This window comes from Sapajus apella, unplaced genomic scaffold (assembly GCF_009761245.1).
Source record: "Sapajus apella isolate SASKATOON/1434 unplaced genomic scaffold, GSC_monkey_1.0 scaffold1, whole genome shotgun sequence".
NCBI lineage: Eukaryota > Metazoa > Chordata > Mammalia > Primates > Cebidae > Sapajus > Sapajus apella.
Genome location: NW_022436941.1, coordinates 71,336,756 through 71,358,553, shown reverse-complemented (window position 1 = coordinate 71,358,553; position 21,798 = coordinate 71,336,756). Strand labels below are relative to the sequence as shown.

The 21,798-nt window shown below is 39.4% G+C and overlaps 1 protein-coding gene across 7 annotated transcripts in view; it reads left to right on the top strand.

The window, feature by feature from the left end:
• The window catches only part of MAST4 (microtubule associated serine/threonine kinase family member 4), a 581,430-nt gene that overhangs the window by 255,358 nt on the left and 304,274 nt on the right, over positions 1–21,798 (top strand). The gene's annotated exons all lie outside the window — the stretch shown is intronic.

The window sequence follows — 21,798 nt, the reverse complement described above, 5'->3', positions numbered from 1 at the left end:
GTGGGGGTTCTAACTTTGTCCACTTTGGTCTATTCTGGTTCATACCCCAGTTCAAAGCTGGGGAAGTAGCCAAAGACTAGAGTCTATCAAGTCTTCACTAAGGAAACATCTTGCCCTCCTCCCAAGGTGCCGTCTCTCCATTTGTTGGCCGGCTCTCCTTCCTTCTGCATCCAGTTCCCCGCTCCTGCCTATTCTCCCCTCTACCCCTCTACTTTCTCTTTCCCCTACTCCTCTTCTGCTTTCCTTCCCCCTTTTCTCTTTTTTTGAGACAGAGTCTTGTTCTGTTGCCCAGGCTTGAGTGCAGTGGCACGATCTCAGCTCACTGCAACCTCCACCTCCTGGGTTCAAGTGATTCTCCTGCCTCAGCCTCACATGTAGCTGAGACTACAGGCACACACCACCATGCCTGGCTAATATTGTATTTTTAGTAGAGATGGGGTTTTGCCATGTTGGTCAGGCTGGTCTCAAACTCCTGACCTCTGGGGATCCGCCTGCCTTGGCCTCCCAAGGTGCTGGGATTACAGGTGTGAGCCACCACACCTGGGTGGCCTCCCAAAGTGCTAGGATTACAGGCATGAGCCACTGCGCCCAGACCTCCCAACTTTTGTCTTCTCCAGTCCTTTTTCATTTACTCCATCTCCTTCTTTCCTGGAGTTCACTTGAGCATTTTTTTGCCTAGAGAAATAAGCCAGCATAAGGGGTTCCTTCTGCAGATGCCCATTACCTAGCTGAGCTCCCGTGAGAGTCTGCGGAACTGCCTCTTGCCTGTCTCTTTCTACCCCATGGGCCTGTAAACTTCTTAAGATCAAGAAAATTGTCTTGCCCCCGTTATATCGCAATACATGGTCAATAAGTATTTGTTATTTTCAAGGGCTGTAGTTAATGGTTGATTTTAATTCTCTTTGTGTTTTTGAGCTATTCCATTAGGAATCTGTGTTATGTATTATTTTTATAATCAGAGCAAAAAGTTTAAAAAGAAATATAATTTGATAAAAGCTGTGCACACAATAGAGGAGACTCTCTCAAGGTCTGCTCAGATGTTAATGGGGTCCTTGGCAAAAAGCATATTACCTCACAGGCATGAGGCCATTATTTATAGTGGTTACATCAGCCAGAATAGAGACAATGAATTCTGGATTCATGTCGCTGCGCATCCTCTGACTCACTGCAGAATTCCAGGTAAAGAATTTGCCTGATTTGCCTTTTGTTGCCTCTGTAAGTCCTCCAGAGTTCAGGTTTAGAGCTTTTCTGTTAAAAAAAAAAAAAAAGTAAAGCATTCTTTTGCCTCAACAGCTGAAGCCTGAGGTGCTTTAGAATTAGAGAATTATAGAATTTTAAGTCTAGGAGAGAAACCTTTGATTTAATCTAGCTTCATTTCATCTTTTGGCTAAGAACACTGAATTTGGTAAACAAAATGAACTGAAGTTATCAAAATAGTGAACGTCAAAATCAAGGTGTTTTTGTTCATGGTTGTCAAGCATTCCTTTGTTTGTTCTCTCTGTCTTTCTACACATAGCCGATGCTTGAGTTCTTCTGTGTGGCCACATTGAACTACAGGTGGAGGATCTCTCATCTGAAAGTCCAAAATCTGAAATGCTGCAAAATTGGAAACTTTTTTGAATGCCAACATGATACTACAAGTGGAAAATCCCACACCTGACCTCTTGTGTGTATGAGTTACAGCCAAATCACTTGTTTCATGCACAAAATTATTAAAATTATTGTGTAAAAGTATATTTAGGATACGTGTATAAGGTGTATAAGAAACACAAATGAAGTTCATGTTTAGACTTGGGTCTTATCCCCAAGGTGTCTCATTGTGTATATGCAAATATTCCCAAATCCCCCCAGATTTGAAACACTTCTGGTTCTAAGCATTTCGGAGAAGGATTACTCAACCTGTATACTTCCCAAAAAAAAAAAAAAAAGAAAAAAAAAGAAACTAGTTCTTGCCTAACAAAAATTACTCCATTTCAGAGTGTTCATTAATATCCTTCAGTGTGTCTTCTGATTCAACTTAGTAAATTGCAAAACCCTGCCCCAAGATGTTGCCACCATTTTAAGCCTTAAAAAAAAATGCGTACATGTGAGAAATGTGTTCTCTTATAATGGAGAGAGGGTTTCTCCGGCAAGTACTGCTTAGGCAGTATTTATACTAAGTGCATGCCCAGCAACATTTTCCCATGGATGATAATGTCTTTTATAATTTTGAATGGTTTCAAATCATTCTTAAATCGAATGAGATTTTAGCACAGTATTTCATCTTGGCCCTGTTTATTGTAAGAGCCATAATCTAATCTTGTCTGTCTGTCTGTCTGTCTATTATGTCCAAATATTCTGTAATATTTCTCAAATCAACCACTTCGAAGTCTACTTTCTCCATTTTCTGTCTTTGTATCTATCTATGCAAAGCCTTAGGAAAAAGGCTCAGAGAAGAGAAAAAGAGCTGGGTAGAGCATCTCCTTAACCAGGGTTTAATAGGTGGGCAGGCAGGAGCAGCAGTCTAATTGATTAGGCTGCTGAGCAATTTGAGGCAACCTCTTAGTAACAAATTTTTGTTACACAAAATTTAACACCTATGGCAAGAGCCATGAGGATGCTGCAGTGGCCTCAGATGCATTCTTTTTGTGTCGGCCGTTGATCTTAAAGGACAGTTTAATTCGTGTGAGATACTGTTGCGGCTTGCTGTCCCTTTTATTCCTTGGGAAATGACTCTTCAGAGTCACTGTTTTCTTAATGTTTTAAAAACCTGTGCTGCATATCTAAATCCCTTTTTATTTTTATTAGCACCACATATCACGGGTTACTGTAGTCCCTGCACTTCTTCTCTATGGAGTCCCTATTTGTATCAGCGTTTCCTTGATGCAGACTTCCTTCTCAAAATGAGCAGTAGCTAGTTGTGGAATAATTCCTTCTGGAAACATTTTCTGTCTGTACTCTTCCTTTTGCCTGTTTTCAGACTTGCAAAGCGTGCCTTATTTCATCATGTTATTTATTTTAGAGCTAGATTGGTATTGGAGATTGCTTTAGTTTGATCCTCTTACTGTATAATCCGGTGAGGTTATCTGACATTAGCTAAACTCCCAATATATTTAATGAATAGTAATTTCCATGAAGAGTTCTAGTACTGGGCTCAATGTATAGATTATTTTGAAAATGTATAATAACCTACCATATTATAATGGAAATTTACTAAATAGTAAATTTGCTACTCACTGTGTATATATATTAGTTATAATTCTCAAAATGGCTAGGCATTATTAACTTCTTTTTTTTTTTTTGAGATGCGGTCCGACTCTGTCGCCCAGGCTCGAGTGCAGTGGTACGATCCTGGCTTACCGCAGCCTCAATCACCCAGGCTCAGGTGATCCTCCCACCTCAGCTTCTCAAGTAGCTAGGACTACACAAGTGCACCACTATGCCCAGCTAATTTTTGTACTTTTTGTTGAGGTGGGGTTTTGCCATGTTGCCCAGGCTGGTCTCAAACTCCTGGGCTTAAGTGGATCTGCCTTCCTCAGCCTTCCAAAATGCTGGTATTTCAGGCATGAGCCACCACACCTGGCCTATTAACTCTATTTTAGAGAAGAGGAAACTGAGGCTCAGAGATGTTTGACAAATTGCCCGAACACCGTAAGGCTTGTCTGTGTGGATACAAATCTGTTTTTTTTGGCTTCAGGGTTTATACCATGGTCTGGCCCTTTCTTACTGCAAAATGATTTTGAGTAAGAAGTTGGGCTGGGTTTTTGCACAGTTGAAATTCATTTAGAATATACGTTTAGCTACATTTCTCCCCTTTAATTAGAAACACAGATAAATCTTTTGTATAGAAAATACCATTGCAGTGCAAGTTCTCAGAGCTCCATTGTGTACAGCGGGTTTAAGTAAGTTACAGAGATAGCTGTCAGTGATCTTCAAAGGATATCCTAATAAAATGTAAACTATCTTCCCTCCCTAAATAGAATTCTCATTATGTTCCCTTTGGTGAGTGAAGAAAGAGGTATGCAGAAAGTATGATGAGCTGAAGAGGAAGAGTGTAAGATCCTGTTTACAAGTGGAAAACAGAGATGGCATATGCTTCTCAATAGTGTCATAGTGGATGGTACACCCTGGTCAAAGCCCAGAGTGAGTCTAAGAGGAAGGTGGTTAATAAATCTCAAGTCCTTTTGTGATTTTCCCCCTACATATTCTGGTGTCTATTCCTTAGTTCATGGCCTTGTGCCATGACTGGTAGAGAGTCAAGGTATTGCTTCTAATGAAAGTAAACTTTTGTTCAAGTCACGTTGGTTAAAGTGGATTCTATTAACAGGAAGAAAATTGAGGCATGTTCGAAAAACTTGCATAACCAGTGTGATAATTTACTGTACCTGGAGTAAGGGTAACTATTCTAGTCATGGGTTTAATAGGTCACGTGTGTGCGCGTGCGTGTGTGTGTGTGTATTTATTCTTAATGACCACATTTCTTTAAGTAGGTTGCTTAAGATGCTGTGGAAAAGCTGTTGGTATTTTAAAAAATAAATAGTATTAAAGAAGTGTTTTATGAGTAAGTGAGAAAGAATTCCCCTGTTTGTATGGGTTTGTCCCTTCTTGTTAGTATATGGTGAGAGGGAAAAGTTGCATCACAAAATATGGAAGTCTAACATAAGTGATCTTGTTCAGTAATGCTTACATGTTTATTCTGAGTTTGTGCAGAAGTTATTAAGTCTCATCAGAAAGAGCAGAATGTAGACTTCAAAGTAGTTGATTTGGAAAATATTACAGAATGTTTGGACGTAAAGTTTTTCAGTTCACTGCTTCATGAGTTTTCTGCCCGTGGGAATAGTTTTCTGAATGAATGGAAGGAAAAGACCTAATTCCTGCAAGGATTTTTTTGTGGAAAAGGAAATCAGAATTCTTTTCTAAATATATATCTTATGTTTTAAACAGATTGAATAAACCTTTAAGTATCTTGTTAGCAAAGGTATTTTGATTATATGTTTAATAAATTACTTATAGAATCAGTAGAGATTAAATGTTTATAACACATCATAGTTTAAAATAAGCTAGGGAAGTTGCATAAATAGATTTGCCACAAATTTTGCAAATTTACCTATTCTACAAAGGCAGAGACTGTGTCATATTTATTTTCATTTATTCATTATATTTATTTTTATAAAGGATGATGTCTCCCTGTGTTGCCCAGGCTGGCCTTTACCTCTCCAGTAGCAGGATTGCACATGTGTACCACTGCCCCCGGCCAGTGTCATTTTTAAAGTTAAGTTTTGTGCCTATACTGCCTAGCACATAGTAGATGCTTATTGAATGAGTCTGTGAAAGAACAAGAAACAGACATCAGACATTCTTTGCCTAAACTATTTATCTATATTCTTGGTGATTTTAAATTATGATTAGTGTGTATAGTAGTTATCTCTGGCTTTGTGGCAAATGACTTCAAAACATAGCTGCTTCAAACAACAAATATTTATCATGTCATAGTTTTCGTGCATCAGGAATCCAGATGCAGCTTAGCTAGGTGATCTGGTGCCAGGTTGGTTACAAGGCTAATATCAAGGTATTGGTTGGGGCTGCAGCCACTTCAAGGCTGGACTCAGGGACCACCTGCTTTCCAAGTCCACTCAGAACCTTGTCATACTGTCCTCCTCATGGGGCAGCTCACAGCATGACAACTCACATCCATCAGACAGAGGGAGCATGGGAGAGAGCAAGAGAGGAAGAGAGGGGAGGCAGGTGACCCCTTCTTGGAAGGAGAAGTTACGGTTTTGTAACCTAATCTGGAAAGTAACACCTCCTCACTTTTGTTGTGTTCTAGTCCTTGGAAGTGAACCACTTTATTCCATACTCAAGGACAGGCTACAAAAAGGTATGAAGACCAGGCACCAAGGATGATTGGGAACCATTGTAAATGCTGCCCCATCAGTTAGAAAAGGAAACAGACGTGAGCTGGGAGCATCTCCACAGGCAGAAGCAGTCACCCTTTCCTCACTGCTTTGCTATATTTTGTACCCACCTTGACATTAGCCATTGTTACACTTTATGACAAGTGTGTGTGAATTCTGCCTTGCTAGATTATGAGTTCCTTGACGACAGAGACTTCATCCTGTTTTTGTGTCTGTGTTCACACGCTGTTTGACACTCAAGTGTTTAGAAAATAATAGTGCTATGGTTTGGGTCTGTGTCCCTGCCAAATCTCATGTTGAAATGTAATAGCCAGAGTTGGAGGTGGGGCCTGGTGGGAGATGTTGGATTGTGGGGATGGATCCTCATGAATGGCTTAGAGCCATCCCCTTGGTGATGAGTGAGCTTTTGCGAGATCTGTTGGTTAAAAGTGTGTGGCACCTTCCCCACCTGCCTCCCCCTTACTCCCACTTCTTTCCATGTGAAACTCCTGCTCCTCCTTCACCTTCTGCCATGATGACAAGCTCTCTGAGGTTTCCCCAGAAGCTGAGCAGTTTGCCAGCACCAACCACATTTCTTTATAAATTACCCAGTCTTAGATAACTTCTTGATAACAATGCAAGAATGGCCTAATACAAGTAGAATGAATCCATAATTAAGAAAAATACATTTAGTGTTGGACTAGGTGGTGTTTGCTCTCTTCGTTTGCGTTCTCCTGATAACAGAGCTGGAGATGAGGATTTGAGGGCAAGTAGCTTCGGGATGTTGTCAAGAAACAGGAATGAGGGAGGAGAGATAAGGAAGTAATGCCAGTATAATGGAGCTGTGATGGGTAATGGGAATGTCATTTGACTGTCACCTCCTGAGACACGCTGAAAGAAACACTCTGGAATTGGCTACCTGAAGGACTTTTATTGGAAACCAGAGCATTTATCTGCCACCAGCTCCTGTGCTCATTGGTTGGTGGTTGTTGTCCCAGGGGAATGGACTTTGTTTCACTTGTGGGCCTTAGCAGGCTCACATGGTTTTGGAGAGTGCCTGGGACAGAAGAAGAAAAGTGTACAATGTGTCTATTTGAGATGGGACACTTGGCCAGGCCTCGTGGCTCATGCCTGTAATCCCAGCACTTTGGGAGGCCAAGGTGGGAGGATCACTTGATCCCAGGAGTTTGAGACCAGTCTGGGCGACATAGTAAGACCCTATCTCTACAAAAAATATTTAAAAATATCCAGGTGTGGTGGTGTAAGTGGTGCCTGTGGTCTCATTTAGGAGGCTGAGGTGGGAGGATTGCTTGAGCTCTGGAGTCTGAGGGTGCAGGGAGACATGATTGCACCACTGCACTCCAGCCTGGGTGACAGGGCAAGACCCTGTTTCAAACACCAAAACAAAGGAGAGGGATAGGACACTCTTTGCATGAGGTTAGTCCGAGCTTGCACTGAGTCCCCACTGTGGCTAAGGCTGATATTGAAGGGTGCAGGGAGAATCTGTGGGATGTGATGCAGACCTCCCCGCCTCCCAGTTGTGTAGTGTCAGTGTTGGCTGTGCTTGCAGACGAGGCACTAAGGCCTGATCCCAGGTAGGACCTTAGACCTTGATGGTTTGGTTGGGAAATTGAGATCAGGGACATGGTTAGCCTTCACCTGGAACTTAAATGGAGAAATCCTTTTGTACAGTAGTTAGTGGAAGTTTTAAGTTGATTTATTTACTGTTTCCCTTGAACAAAAAGAAAAGTGAGATATTAGTCTCGGTTTTGAAGAGTTATTAATTGCCCTCACATGTGCCAGTCAATGTCAGTGCTGTCTGGAGGAAAAGATTAGAAGTTCCTGTGTGTTGCCTTTATCAGGAAGACACACACTGACTGATTGCCTTCTGATTTTAAATCTGATTTGGCTTATATCTGATTTTGAGTCAAATACGTGCATTTGCACAAAGACAGCCCTTATGCCCATCTTACTGTAGGAAGATCTTTTGATTGTGCTTTTTATTAAATTAGACTGTCCTCTTGTTTTAAATAGTGACTAGACAAGAATTATGGTGATATGGTTACATGTCCAGCTGTTAAATGTGGTCTTTAAAATAATTTGAAAAGGTTGTGAAATGCTGAATAACATAGAGAATGATACACAAACATCTCTCTATCTGACATCTAAAATTAAAGTTCACATTTTGTCATATTTCTTCAGAGAGTATTTTTTATAAAAGCAATTGGACATTATAAAAAGAAGAAAACTTAAAACATGAAGGAAATGCAACAGCACTGAAAACCTCTCTTCAGTCTTTTGTTCTTTTTTCCACCTTTCCTCCTGGAAGCAAACACTATGGAGGTTTTGATATGCATATTTCTAGTTTATGTTTTTCTCTTACATCTATATTGTAACTTTTTTTCCCCACAGAATAGCTTTTTAGATATCTACATCGATTCATACAGATTTAGTTTATTCATTTTAAGTGCTGGTTAGTATTTCATCTTATGAATATACCACAGTTTATCCTTTCCCCTAACAGTAAACAGGTGTTTCTAGTTTTGTTTTGTTTTTTTTCACTATTACAAACAGTGCTTCAGTGGACATCCATGTGTGGATTGCTTGCTGTCTGTATATGAGCATGATTCTACGATCTATGCCAAGAAGCAGAATTGCTGGGTTGTATAGTATACACATTTTTAACCTTAATGGATATTGCAATAAACTTGTCAAAGTTCTGAATCATTGTACACTTCTACCAGAAGATCTGTTTTCTTTTATACTAACATTTTGAGACTTTTTGATTTTCACTATTCTGTTTGGTGTGAAGGGACGACTTTGTTGTTTTACTAAATTATACCAAAGAGGTTATGTGTTTTTTATATGTTTAATGGCCATTTGGGGTTTCATGTATTGTAAGTCATATTTTGCCCATTAATTTCAGTGTTTTCCTTTTTCTATTAATGTATATATTTTAGATATTAGACATATCTTCATTCTGTAATTTTCTTTAAAATTTACTTATGGTGTCATTTGTTATGTAGAGGATTGAATTTTAATGCAGTTTAATTTTTTAGTCCTTTTTTAACAAGTTTGCTTTCTCTACTTATTTAAGAAATATTTTCCTATTGGCAGGTTATAAAGTACCTTTTTTTTCTAAATTTATTTTTTTTTTAATTTTTTTGAGCTGGAGTCTCACTCTGTCACCCAGGCTGGAATGCAGTGGTGCACTCTCAGCTCACTGCAGCCTCTGCTCTCTGGGTTCAGCTGATTCTTCTCCCTCAGCCTCCTAAGTAGCTGGGACTGCAAGGTCCATGCCACCACGACTGTCTAACTTTTGTATTTTTTACATATTGTAAATACATTTGTATTTTTAGTAGAGATGGGGTTTTACCATGTTGGCCAGGCTGATGTCGAACTCCTGAGCTCAAGTGATCCACCTGCCTCAGCTTCCCAAGGTGCTGGGATTACAAGTGTGAGCCACCATGCCCAGCCTTTTTTTCTGAAATCTTAAACTTGTGTTTTGACATTGTCTTTAATTTATACGATTTCTGTTTTGAGTATGGTGTGAGGTATGGATCAAATTTGTTTTTCCAGGCAGAGAGTGAATCTGTGGCATATCATTTACTTAGTGTATCTTTTTTTCTTGCTTGTTTCACCACCTCCAGTTTATAGTACATTCACATTGGTGTGAGGATCTGTTTTTCAGTTCTCGAGTTGCTCCAATCTGTTTATTCGTGAGTGAATCTCGCATGATTTAACAACTGCAGTTTTGTAATAACTCTTGACTTTTGTAGGGCACATTTCTTATTTTTGTTCTTTTTTTATTTAGAATTGATTCAGATAGTTTTGGCTGTTTATGGTTTTAAGCAAGTTTTTAAAATTGTTTAATTTCAACAAAACAAATTTACTGCTTATAATTTTGGTTAGAATTACAATGGCTCGAAATTAATTTGGGGAGTATTTGAGACTTTCCTTCTTTGTATATGGTATATGTTTCTGTTAATTCTGTATTCATTTGTGCCTGTTAAGCTGGTTTACAGTTTTCACTATATAGATGTTGTTCATTCTTTGATAGATAATATTTCTAGACACCTTATGATTTTTATTGCTATTGTGAATTGTATCATTTTTCCTTTAATGTTTTCTAATTGGTTATTACTAGTATATATAAATACTATTTATTTTTGTATGTTGGTCTTGTATCTAAAATCTCTAAGCTCTTTTAATAATTCAAAAAATAATAATATGTATATTAATAGAATCTCATGATATTTTAGTAGAGACATTCTATCAACTGCAAATAGAATAGCTTTTTAATTTTTTGCTTTTCTTCTATTATTGCATTAGTGAGAACTTTTAGTATCTTGATAAATCATAGCAATATTATAACCTTATTTTGTTGTGCAGCATGAGAATTAAATACTGCCCCTTTTTGCTGTCTCTAATCTTTCTGTAATCTGTTAGACATACATTAAAATTTCTTATTCTGTCCTCTATGTCGGTAATTGTCGTTCTATCTTTTTGGAATTCTGACATTCCTTAATACTATACTACATTTAAGTATTAAAATACTGGAGTTTTTGTTGGTGTGAATACGTTTATTTAAGACACAGGTTAATGTCTTCATTGACCCTTGCTTTTCTCTCCAATCCCACCACCCCTGTCCTTCCTTGCCTCTCCATTGCCTTAAACCTGTTACCTTTCCCATAAACCCTCCTGGTTCCACCACCAATAGGACTGGATTGGAGAATTTTCTTTTGACTAACTCTTCAATTCATTGACACCTTTAGACTATGTAACAGTTAAAGGGCATCTGTATCTTAATGCCTATTTTTATCAAATTCAAAGATAGCTAGAAAGGAGTAATACTGAGGAATGAATTAAACCTAGCCCCTGGTTTTGTGGAAAGTGGGTGAAGGCTTGTCGCTGAGTGCAGTATCACAGAAGATGAGCGATTTAAATACAAGAGGAAGAATAACTTAATGAAGACAGCACAGTCCATGAGCATCTCACATCCTCCCGAGTGTGAGTGACAGCAGTGATGGCAGAAGTGAGTGCTGTGCTGCCTAAGGGCCCATCATCCTAAAAGCTAGGCATGCGTGAGACTGTAGGTCATATCGTTTATGGCTCTTTCAGCATTGGACTTTTAATAGAGCAATAGATTTTGGTTTAAGTAGGTACTTGGAAGTCCTCAAAACATCTTAGCATACTTGAGGTCACTGAACTTAAAAAGAAACTGATAACTCAGTGCCACCTTAAATGAATTATTTGATATATTTTATTAATCAATTATGACTAAGGAGAGGCTCTTTGGGGTGGTGGTTAAGAGCACAGACCCTGGCCAAATTAGATTTGAATTCTAGCTTCACTTATCAGCTCTGTGACCTCAGACACATTTTTAAACCTTGTACACCTTTTTTTTTTCTTATCTGTAAAATGGGCATAAAAGTAGTGTGCATTTCTTAGGGCTGTTATAATGATTACAGTAGTTGATACATGTACAACAGAGTGTAACACATAGGAACTGCTGTATCTAACTGCTGACTATCTTTTAAAAAATCATAGATTCACAAGAATATTTGCTCTTTTAAAGAGCAAATTATTGCCTTGCAGTTTTATTGAGGTAATAAAAAAATGCTATCCTGGCATTTTATTTTTGCCCATAACAGTGGTTCACTATTAGAGAACTGTTGCTCATAGCTGTAGGTCACGGAATATTCCTTGTTCCTTTGGGAATGCTTCAGGATTAAGAATTAAGGAGTTAAAGACAGAAATCTTACAATGTTTCTTTAAGTATCTTTCAGCTGCATAAGATTAGCACATTTTTCTTGGCAAAGATCACCTTTTTCTTTTTTTTCTGGAGTATTTTTCGTCAGCGGTCTTTCTTGTTTTTCCTTCCAAACACTTCCTGTGCTTCTATCTTTCTGTCATCCGCCCTTATTCTATTCCCCATGCCTCAGCACTTCCCTCCCACCACTTCCCAGCCTCGAACTTAAAAAAAGAACCCAACTTTGTTCATCGATTGTTTAGCATGCTTCCTTCCGACTTTGCATGCCACTAGGCATCTGGGACAATCAGAGTGGAAGTGTGCTGACAGCATGGGAGAGGCACTCTGGATGGCGGCGGCACTTTGATGATGAAGTCGGGATCCCTGGCTGGCGGGCAACAGAATGCAGTGCCTGAATCTGATGCTTGGAAGGCCATCTATGGGGCCATTTGCTCCTAGTCTGGAGTCACTGCTCAGTTATTTTCAAAGAGGCTTGCTCAGGATTTGCCTTCTAATTGGGTTACTGTAACTAGAGGCACCTATTGCCTTTATCTGCTACATGTGATTTATTTAGGTGAAGACAGGTCCCCACAAAGTCTGGAGTTCATGGGGACCTGAAGCCCCTATCTAGGCTCTAATGGTTTCATTCAAAAATGTAGAAAATGCTCAAAATCCCCATGAAATCAATTATGTGGAGTTTATATCTGGAAGTGAATTGGGTCAGTGTTAGCAATGATACAAATCAGCAGGTGCTGAGAGCCTTCTCTGTACCACTAGTAACCAACCTTTATTAAGTGTTTACTCATACCAGGCATGTGCTGAATATGGTGTATGCATAATATATCTGACAGCCCTATGGAAGTAACTATTATCACCGTTTTACAGATGGGGAAGCTGAGGCTCTATTAGGCATGTAAAGCCAGAATGTAAGTGGGTCATTTAGACCTTTTTTACTATGATAGAGTGCCTTCCACACATGCTATGTGAACCCCACAGGGCAAAGCCTAGCAGTGGAACCACTGTGGGGAGCCAAAAAATGTCATGTTTTACATTCTCCTGGTAAAAGTAAGCGTTAGAGTACAGAATGACATTATGGCAGTGTGACCTGAATGTGAATGAGGATGATTTCGTTTGCATTTGTTTGAAATATGCAGAGTTCATGTCTTCTTAGCCTTGGGGCTTTTATTAATAAGAGGGAGGGATAAGATGACCTTTCATCCATATACCCTATCCTAGATTTGTAGTGATTATGCCCCTGGTAGAAGATGTAATTATTGTTGTGTTATAGATTAACACTGTTCTGTTAGGTGTTCAGTGTTATGATGATGATTTGGGTGTGTGTGTGGGCTCTTCATCTGTTTCACATAGGAATCTGTGTGGTAAGAAACTGCCAAATGAGAGTGAGTTCAGGTAAATGCTATCCTACCCCAGTCTGCTTCTCCTTTCCTGGGACCCTGACCATCCTCCTCGTGCCTGTTAGGACAAATGAAACAAGTCAAAACAGCTTTGAGGAGTGTAGTGCATCCCTTGCTTAATTTTAACCCCAATCAAGTCTAATTATCAGAGCCATATTACTTGCTGGCAATGATTTGCTTTGGGTACAACTTAGAGCTATGTTGAAAATTTTATTTTGCCTTCAGAAAATTGGTTTACCTTTAGGTTCCACCCCCCCGCCCCCCTCCCAGATTTCCTTGTGGAAAATTGGTTCTCTTAATTTAGGTATCTTATAATTTCACTCATTAAAAAATGTGTGCCATGTGATATCATTAAATTTTTTTCTAAATCGAAGGGACATAAGTGGGCTGACATATGTGCTGCAGCATAATTGTGCTGTGTGTTTGGAGCTCCAGTCAGTAATTACATCCATAAACTTATTGTCTATGGTAAAATATGTTAACTGGTCTTTGACATAAAATTCATTAATTTGAATCAATATGTAATGTTTTAAAGCGCTGTAACAAAAGATCATTGACCAATGGATATAACATAGTCTAAGACCCAAACATTTCTCTATGAACATCAGTCAAGGTAAACGTTTTCTAAATAGCTTGTGAATACTATGATTTCCAAAACACATATTATGAAGGCCGCAAGAAATTTGAACTATGACATGAGCCCAATAATTGAATTTACTAATCTATAAAACAGAGTATCTTAGATATTTTTGGCCTTTGTAAAATTGAACTAGCTTTCAGGCAGAGTCTTGGAATTTCAGACCTCAAATTCCCGTGCCTAATTACAGATATGGATGCTGAGGTCCAGAAAGGATGAGTGACTTGGCCTGCATCTACCATCAGTTGGCGGCCAGGAGGGTAACTGTGTCAGTTTCTCTTCTTGCTGCCCTTCAGAGAACTCCCTTCTCTGTGGAATCTGTGTGGATTCTGTATGGAATAGCTGTTTTACTTTCCTAATGTTGAATAACTTTAAAAGGCAAATTGAAGTATAACAGGTTTGGGAAGTAAATTTAAATTCGAAGTAAGAATTTCATCAGGAATCCAATCCCAGGGTTTCCTTTTGACTTGAGACTGCAGACCTACAAAAATTACAGTAATGTGAAACCTTGACAAAAGAAAAATCCAAGTGATTAGATATGTGGGCTTCACAGATAATATCTAGTTCACCCCTTCAGCATTTCTGGGAAGTGAGGGCCAGAGGAGAAAAACTGCTGTGCGGCTTCCCCGCTCAAATTGTTTGCCTCTCCTCCCATCAGACACATAGGCCACAGTGTTTGTTTCTAAAACAGAAAAATTTTGAGGTGAAAAACACTTGCTCTTTAAGAAACTGGGACTGGTCAGAGAAGGAACAAGGAAGTAGTGCCTGTGGCTGCAGCTGACTTTGGCCCAGTGATTGTGCCGGTGTCTTCCGGCTTCCGTCTGACCTTCACTTTGTGCTTTTCCCCATATCTCCCTCCTCCTTGTTTCCCTCTCTTCTCCCAACCCTTACCACTTACCCTTTTTCTTTTACTCTCCCCATTTCTCATCCTTTCTTTTGCTCCCTCTGCACCCTTCATTCTTCTTCCTTTTTCCTTCTCCCCACCTCCTCAGCTCCCCCATGTCAGCCCTCTGGTGTCTGGTTGGGTTCAGCCCCATGGGGAGATCCTGGCAGGAGACAGGAGATGAGAAGGAAGGAGGCAGAATGGAGAATGTGATGGAAATCTATGCTCCCTGGCTCCCTGCTGGTGGCTTTAGCACTAGGTGGCTGAATGCTTTACTGAAAAAGGAAGGGCACCTGTCAGGTGACCTCTTCTCTTTTTGGTTCTGGAAGCAGCTTCCTTCTTTTTCCTCTTTAGGCCTAGGGGTGGCAAAAGAACCCTACTCCTTTGTAAGTAATCCCTTCATCGAATTCTTCTCAAGCCGCCCAGTGTGAGAGTTCGATCTGTTTCTTGAAGGAATCCTGACTGAAACACTGGGTATGGTTGAGCTGATGATGAATAACTATGAGACACACACACACACACATACTCACACACACACTCACACACACTCACACACACACTCTCTCCACTCTCTCTCTCTCTTCATTGATTAGTTTAATAAATATTTATTGAACACCTATTAAGTGCCAGGTAGAGAACAAACGAGACAAAGTTCCTGGCTTTGTGGAGCTTCCAGAAAGATAAACACATACATATACAGTATTATGTAAAGTAATAATAAATGTTATGGCATAAAGAAAGTGGCAAAAAGTAGTGATGGGAGCATCCCTCTTTTAGAGGAGGGGACATTTGAGCATTCCTGAATGAAGCAAATGGGCATTCTTTGCAAAATACTTAAGGGAATGTTTTCCAGTGAAGGGAATCCCAGAAACCCTGAGCTGAGAATGCACTGGGAGAGCTCTGGGAACAGCATGGAGATCAGTATGGCTGCAGTGAAGTAAGAACTGGGAGCGGGAGTGCCACTGGAATCCAGACAGGCACCCAGGCTGGACCCAGAGAGTAGAGGGAAGAGAAGGGGAGGCTTGGGAGTAAAGTCACGTAGTTTGTCTTATGAGGGCATCTTTGCATATTACGGCATCTGCCCTTGGGAGAATACAGACAGCAAAAGTAACGGAAGAGAGATATGAGGCTATTGCTGGAGTCTCGATGACTCGGATGGTGTTGTGGGTTGAATTATGTCCCTCCGAATATGCGTGGAAGTCCTGACTCCCAATATTGCAGATGGGATGAAGGGACACAAGGAGAAGACAGCCACCTAGAGGCCAAAGTGAGGCTTGGCATAGTTCCATCCCTCTGCCCGCAGCAGAACCAGCCCTGCCCACATCTTCACGTTGGACTTCTGGCCTCCAGAGCTGTGAGACAGTGCCTGTTGTTGAAGCCACCCAGCTTATGATACTGTGTTATGGCAGCCCTAGCAAACTCACACAGATGGCTTAGATAAGGTTGAGGACAGTAGATATAAGAAAGGGCAGAATTTGAAATACATCACGCAGTTAAAACCAGTAGGATTCGCTGAGGCATTAGATGTAGGGGCAGGGCTAGCTGTTTGGCCTATGAGAGAGAGAACAGGAGAGAGAAACTGAGATCAAGAATGAGACAGTAATGTTTCCCCCTGGGTCATGAGTTAGAGCCACTGGGTAGATAGTGGTGTTCTTGCTGGAGATGACGAACACTGGGGAAGGTGGATTTGGTGGGCAAAGGTCAAGACTTGGCAAGGGACATGTGAAATTTGCAATCGCTGTTTGACATCTCAGATAGTTGAGATGTGAAGGAGATGTGACAGAAACCATCACACTCTACCACTGCTGCCTCTGAAACCATAAATCTTGGACTGCTCATTTCCATTGAGGGCCATGCTTTAGCATTGGTTTTTCAGAGGTAGGGTGGGCACCACTGGTTGCACGCAGGATTACACTAGCCAGTACACAAATAGTTTTAATTTAGCATTTAATATTTTTAAATATGTATAAGGAAAAATACATATTGGAAAGATACATTTTCAAGATGTTATTACATAGGCCATCATTAAAATTTAAGTATTTAAGTTTTTTTAAAAAGCAAGTCATCTATTTAAATAAAACTGTTAAGAAAATAGCACAGGTAGTATGTAATAGTACTTCTAGTACTACATGAATATGGGAAAAATTAATAAACGATTGAAAGTTTGGGATACAACCTAAATAAAGCATTTATTCTGAGTTTCCTAGTTGATCTCTGTCTCATCACAAAGAACCACTTTCTTAGGCCTGTTTTTAACTACAAGTCACATCATAAGTAAAGACCAGCATTTGTTTGAAAAACGTGGAAATAGGCTGGGCGCAGTGGCTCACGCCTATAATCCCAACATTTTTTGGGGGCAGCGGTGGGCAGATTACTTGAGATCAGGAGTTCAAGACCAGCCTGGCCAATATGGTGAAACCCCATCTTTACTAAAAATATGAAACTTAGCTGGACATGGTAGCACGTGCCTGCAATCCCAGCTACTTGGAGGCTGAGGCAGGAGAATCACTTGAACCCTGGGGGTGAAGTTTGCAGTGAGCCAAGATCGTGCCACTTCATTTCTTGCCTGGGCAACAGAGTGAGATTACATCTCAAAAACAAAACAAAACGTCAATCAGGAAACAGAATACATTGCTGGTAGTTACTGCCAACAGTATTGGCCAGTATTGTTTCATGGTGTAAAATATGAACATTACGGTGAAAAAAGTTAGCTGCTGTCTTAGGTTGTAAATTTCAGCAATGGGAGTATCCCATTTTGGCGACTTCTCGAGCTAATTTGAAAAGTCTGGGTTTAACTGAACTTTTCTGGAGATGAGGGAAAATGATCTTTTCTCCTTACTTACAGGGTTATTAATAATAGAAGTTTCATAAATTGTGATTAATTCGATGGGCTTTTAGAAGCCTATATGTCATGATTGAAAATGTGCTCTAGTTCTAAATGGCACATTTCTTTGATGTTCATTTGGGTTTCTGATCTCTATTTTGATGAGCTTGATAATGGTTAAATCTCCCTGTGTTACAGAGTCTATCAATTGATTTGTTTTCATGGAATATTTTTGACTTTGCATAATCCTATATGGCTTTACTTACTTTCAAGTGCCCCTTTAATACTGCCTATTTGTAATAGCTTTGTTACATTTAAGCGTAGTGTTTAGTAAGAGCTTTGGTTGGAGGTGAGATACAAACTCTCTCGGAGTTGAGTAGATACGTTTATTCTCTGAAAATGCATGTGATTCTTTTCAGGATTAAAACTCTTTTTTCTGTTTTTTCTATTGAGCCAGGGTCTTGCTCCATCACCCAGGCTGGAGTGCAGTGAATGATCACGGCTCACTGCAGCCTCGAACTCCTGAGCCCAAGTGATCCTCCTGCCTCAGCCTCCTGAGTAGTCAGGACTATAGGCGTGGGCTACCATACTGGGCTTTTTTTTTGAGACGGAGTCTTGCTCTGTTGCCCAGGCTCAAGTGCAGTGGTGTGACCTTGGCTCACTGCAGCCTCTGCCTCCTAGGTTCAAGCATTTCTCCTGCACTAGCTTACTGAGTAGCTGGAACTACAGGCATGTACCACCACACTCGGCTAATTTTTGTATTTTTGGTAGAGACGGGGTTTCACAATGTTAGCCAGGATGGTCTCTATCTTCTGGCTTCATGATCTGCCCGCCTTGGCCTCCCAAAGTGCTGGAATTACAGGCGTGAGCCACTGCGTCCAGCCTATTTTTTTTTTTAAGTAGGCCTCCTTATGTTGCCCAGACTGGTCTCTGATTCCTGAGTTGAAGGGGTTTCCCCCCACTTCAGCTTTCCAAAGTGCCCGGCTCATTAAAACTCTTTTGAATGAACTTTTAAGAAGCAGTCTGGGAGGCCTTCAAATATTTAAATGCTCTGTTATTTGACTTTTCTGATTTTTCAATGTTGAAATTTCTAGGCTAGAAATGCCTAATGACAGATTTTTTAGATAGGACTATGCTAAAATTATGGACAGTTTTAAATTTTCCTTATGCCTCTCATTTTGATATACAATAACTTATACCTGATTTAAAGAATTAGGCTTTTATAAATTGTCTGATGTTAGCAACTAAATTCTCTGGGCACCCATTATTTCATACCTTATACGTTGTTTTCCATAGAGCATTCTTGTAAATATGTTTACATGATGCAAATTAAAGTACTAAGCTATCAGATCTGTAATGTTAAGGGAACAGTAATTTATTTAAAAAGTATGATCTGCAGTGTTAGGGATATTTATAATTTCTAAAATGACTTAATAGGAGAAGTCTTGGTGAAAGCATTTAGCATAGAGATGAAATATGTCTCATTAAGTTTCTTCATTATGCACATGTCAACTCTTCTTTTGTTAGTCTTTAAGAGTTTATTTACATTACTGGGGGTTGCTTCTTTTATTAATGTTAGTTATCCCAGCAAAATGATTTTGGTTGGGTTCACCCAAGCAATAGAATCTGCTTCCTTTTCCTCAAAACTAATGATAAGGAATCCACCCCATCCTCTGCCAGCTCCTCTGGCAGTGAAGAGCCCCTATTTGCATAAGTAAATAAGCCATTCATTTTAGAGCCCTGTGGGGCTTGCCCAGGTCCAATTTGTTATTTTGCTGATGCTGATGCTGATGGCATTAACCAGGAGGTAAGTGATACCAGGAGACTGATGTCTCAGTCTGGAATGATAGTACCAGAGTCTAAAGGCTGTCATTTAGAAAGAGAAATGGGTTCTTAGAATTTGGGAAAAGAAAATGAAGTCACAAATTTTACATTTAGTGTTGAGTGACATCATTTAATGTTTTCCTGAACATGGAAAACTATGTGCACAAATCCATTATATAGGATCGTCAATTCCCTGTGATATCGCTTACGAGAGCCCTGTTTGTGTTTTCAAAAATGTGTAAAGTATTACCTAACTGAACTGATATAGCTGTACTTAATTGACTAAGCTCAAAGGTTTATAGTTTGTACCTTCCTTGGATGTGTTGTAAGATCTGGTAGGTAGCAAGACTGGGAATAGGGAAAGAAAAATCTTTTCAGGTAGGATCTCCCTAAAGTGAAGATGCAGGCATGTCCAGCTTCTATGGAATTAAATTCTTCTCAAAGGTTCTCATCTTGGATCTAGCCATGTGCACCTTTCCACAAAGTCTCAGTGTCACCTAACTAACATTTACAACACACACACACACACAACCATCACATCACAAACCTCTTTTTTTTTTTTTTTTTTTTTTTAGCAATAGGATACTAAATGACTAGCTCATTGAAAATTAAGGTTAGTTTAAGTTATGAGTCACATGAAGAAAAACTTGTGGTGAACTGTTTACAATTCCTTTATTTTCACTCCATATGCAATTTATTAAATGACTTTAATCCTCCAGGCTCTTCCTTGTTTCTATGAAGATGTATTACTGGAATCTCTGTGTAAATACATTGATTACTTCATAGCCCTATTTGTTCATTGCAAGCAGACTATTGTTACAGATTTATTATACTTGAAAATAAATTAGATAAAATGGAGACCAGGTTTCAAAAACCTAACCCTTGAAGGATGTTCTTGTTCTCTTGTCTCCCACCTACTGGGAGTTTAAGATTCAGATCCTGGGTTTAATATCAACATCTGCCCCCTGCCGGGTTCATGGTACAATTAGCTAATTTAAAAAAAAAAAAAACATTTCACCTTGGAATCAGAAGAAGAGCAATAAACCACAGGCCCAGAATTTAGTTAATTTACACATTGACTGTAATTGTGTATTTAATGCTGAGATTAATTTTTTTTCCTGATGAGTAGGAGCCTGGCACTGTGGTTTAGAACTCTTAAATCAGCTGTAATCATTCCATAGGGAAGGTTAATAAGGGTGGTTAGTTCTGCAGATAGATTAATGAAGATAATTATTTATTTATATTTGATAACTTCTTTTAGGGAGAAGAAAAAGCTTTAAAACCACCTTCTGATAAACCATTAAGTTGAAAGGAGCACGTTTACATCAAACTAAATAAATAATCCATTATGCTTTTTTTCAAACACTGTGTTTCTCACGTGAAAACTCTTGATTCTGTAGAAATGGGAAAACATGCTCAGATTTTCGCCTGGTTTTGTTTTGCCTGATATTCAGTGAGTCAATGGATAGCTTCTCTGTTCTTAAAGCTTTGGTACATTTTCTAGGTCAGCCGACTTTCAAGACTATTTCTTTGCATTTTTTTTTTCCCAAAGAGGGTAGAGAAAGAATGCATGTTGGCAGGGTGGTTACTAGGAAAAACATAATCCTGACTGGCAATCTGCTGTTTATAACATTTCCGTTTTGAAAGGTAAGCATTATACTGTGGACGCGGAAGCAGTGATTGTTGGCCACTCAAGTGGGTGTGATTGATAGAAGTCTTAAAAGAAATAGAGCTGTTATTCCTAGAGGAAAAAAAAAAAAAAGAGTTCTTAAGTCTTGTAATACAGAAATTGCATTTTTATCTGAGGAGGTCTTTTTAGCTTCCTCTGTTAAGAGAGCTGAGCAAATGCTAGCCCTCATCTGAGGGTCATTTTGTTGCTGGTGTTGGGGCCTCTCACTTGCATGGGGCCTTTAAGCACAGGGATTTTGTGAGACCATCTCTCTGTTGCTTTATCTCTCGTTCCCTGGAGTTAATGCTTACAGTGGGCAGTACTTGCTTCTTAAGTTCTTGTTCACTGTTGTCTAGCTCTGACAGATGGAGAAGTAAAACTCGATACCATTAATGGAGGCTCCTCTTCCAAACTTTCCCTTTAAAATGTAGTACCTTGGGTTGTATGTTTGTGTGTTTGGCATGGAATGAATAATAGGGAGGTGTTACTCCTTTCTATGTGATCCACATGTCCAATATGTATATGAGGGCATTAAAGGATTGGTCTTTGGAGAGATCACTCTTTCATATAGGTTTAAATTACAAACTTAATGCTATATCTCTGTTTCAGCCAATAAAATATAGTATGTATTTAGGGGCAGAGTTTTTGGTGGCTGTCATACACCATGAATTCTTCCAGGATGATGGAGAGAGGAGCTTCTGAGGCAGGAGATTTTTCATGATTCGGAGGAAGATTGTGATTTCCACATCATTTTGTTCATATCTAAATGGGTGGCATGTCTCACCCTAAGAACACTCTGTAATGCTTTCTGTTATTTCAGGAAGATGGACTTCATATTAAGAAAAATCATGTTCTGGTGTCTCTTAGTATTTTTGAAATAGAGACAATTATCAAATAATAGAAAAATAATGCAAATTAAAC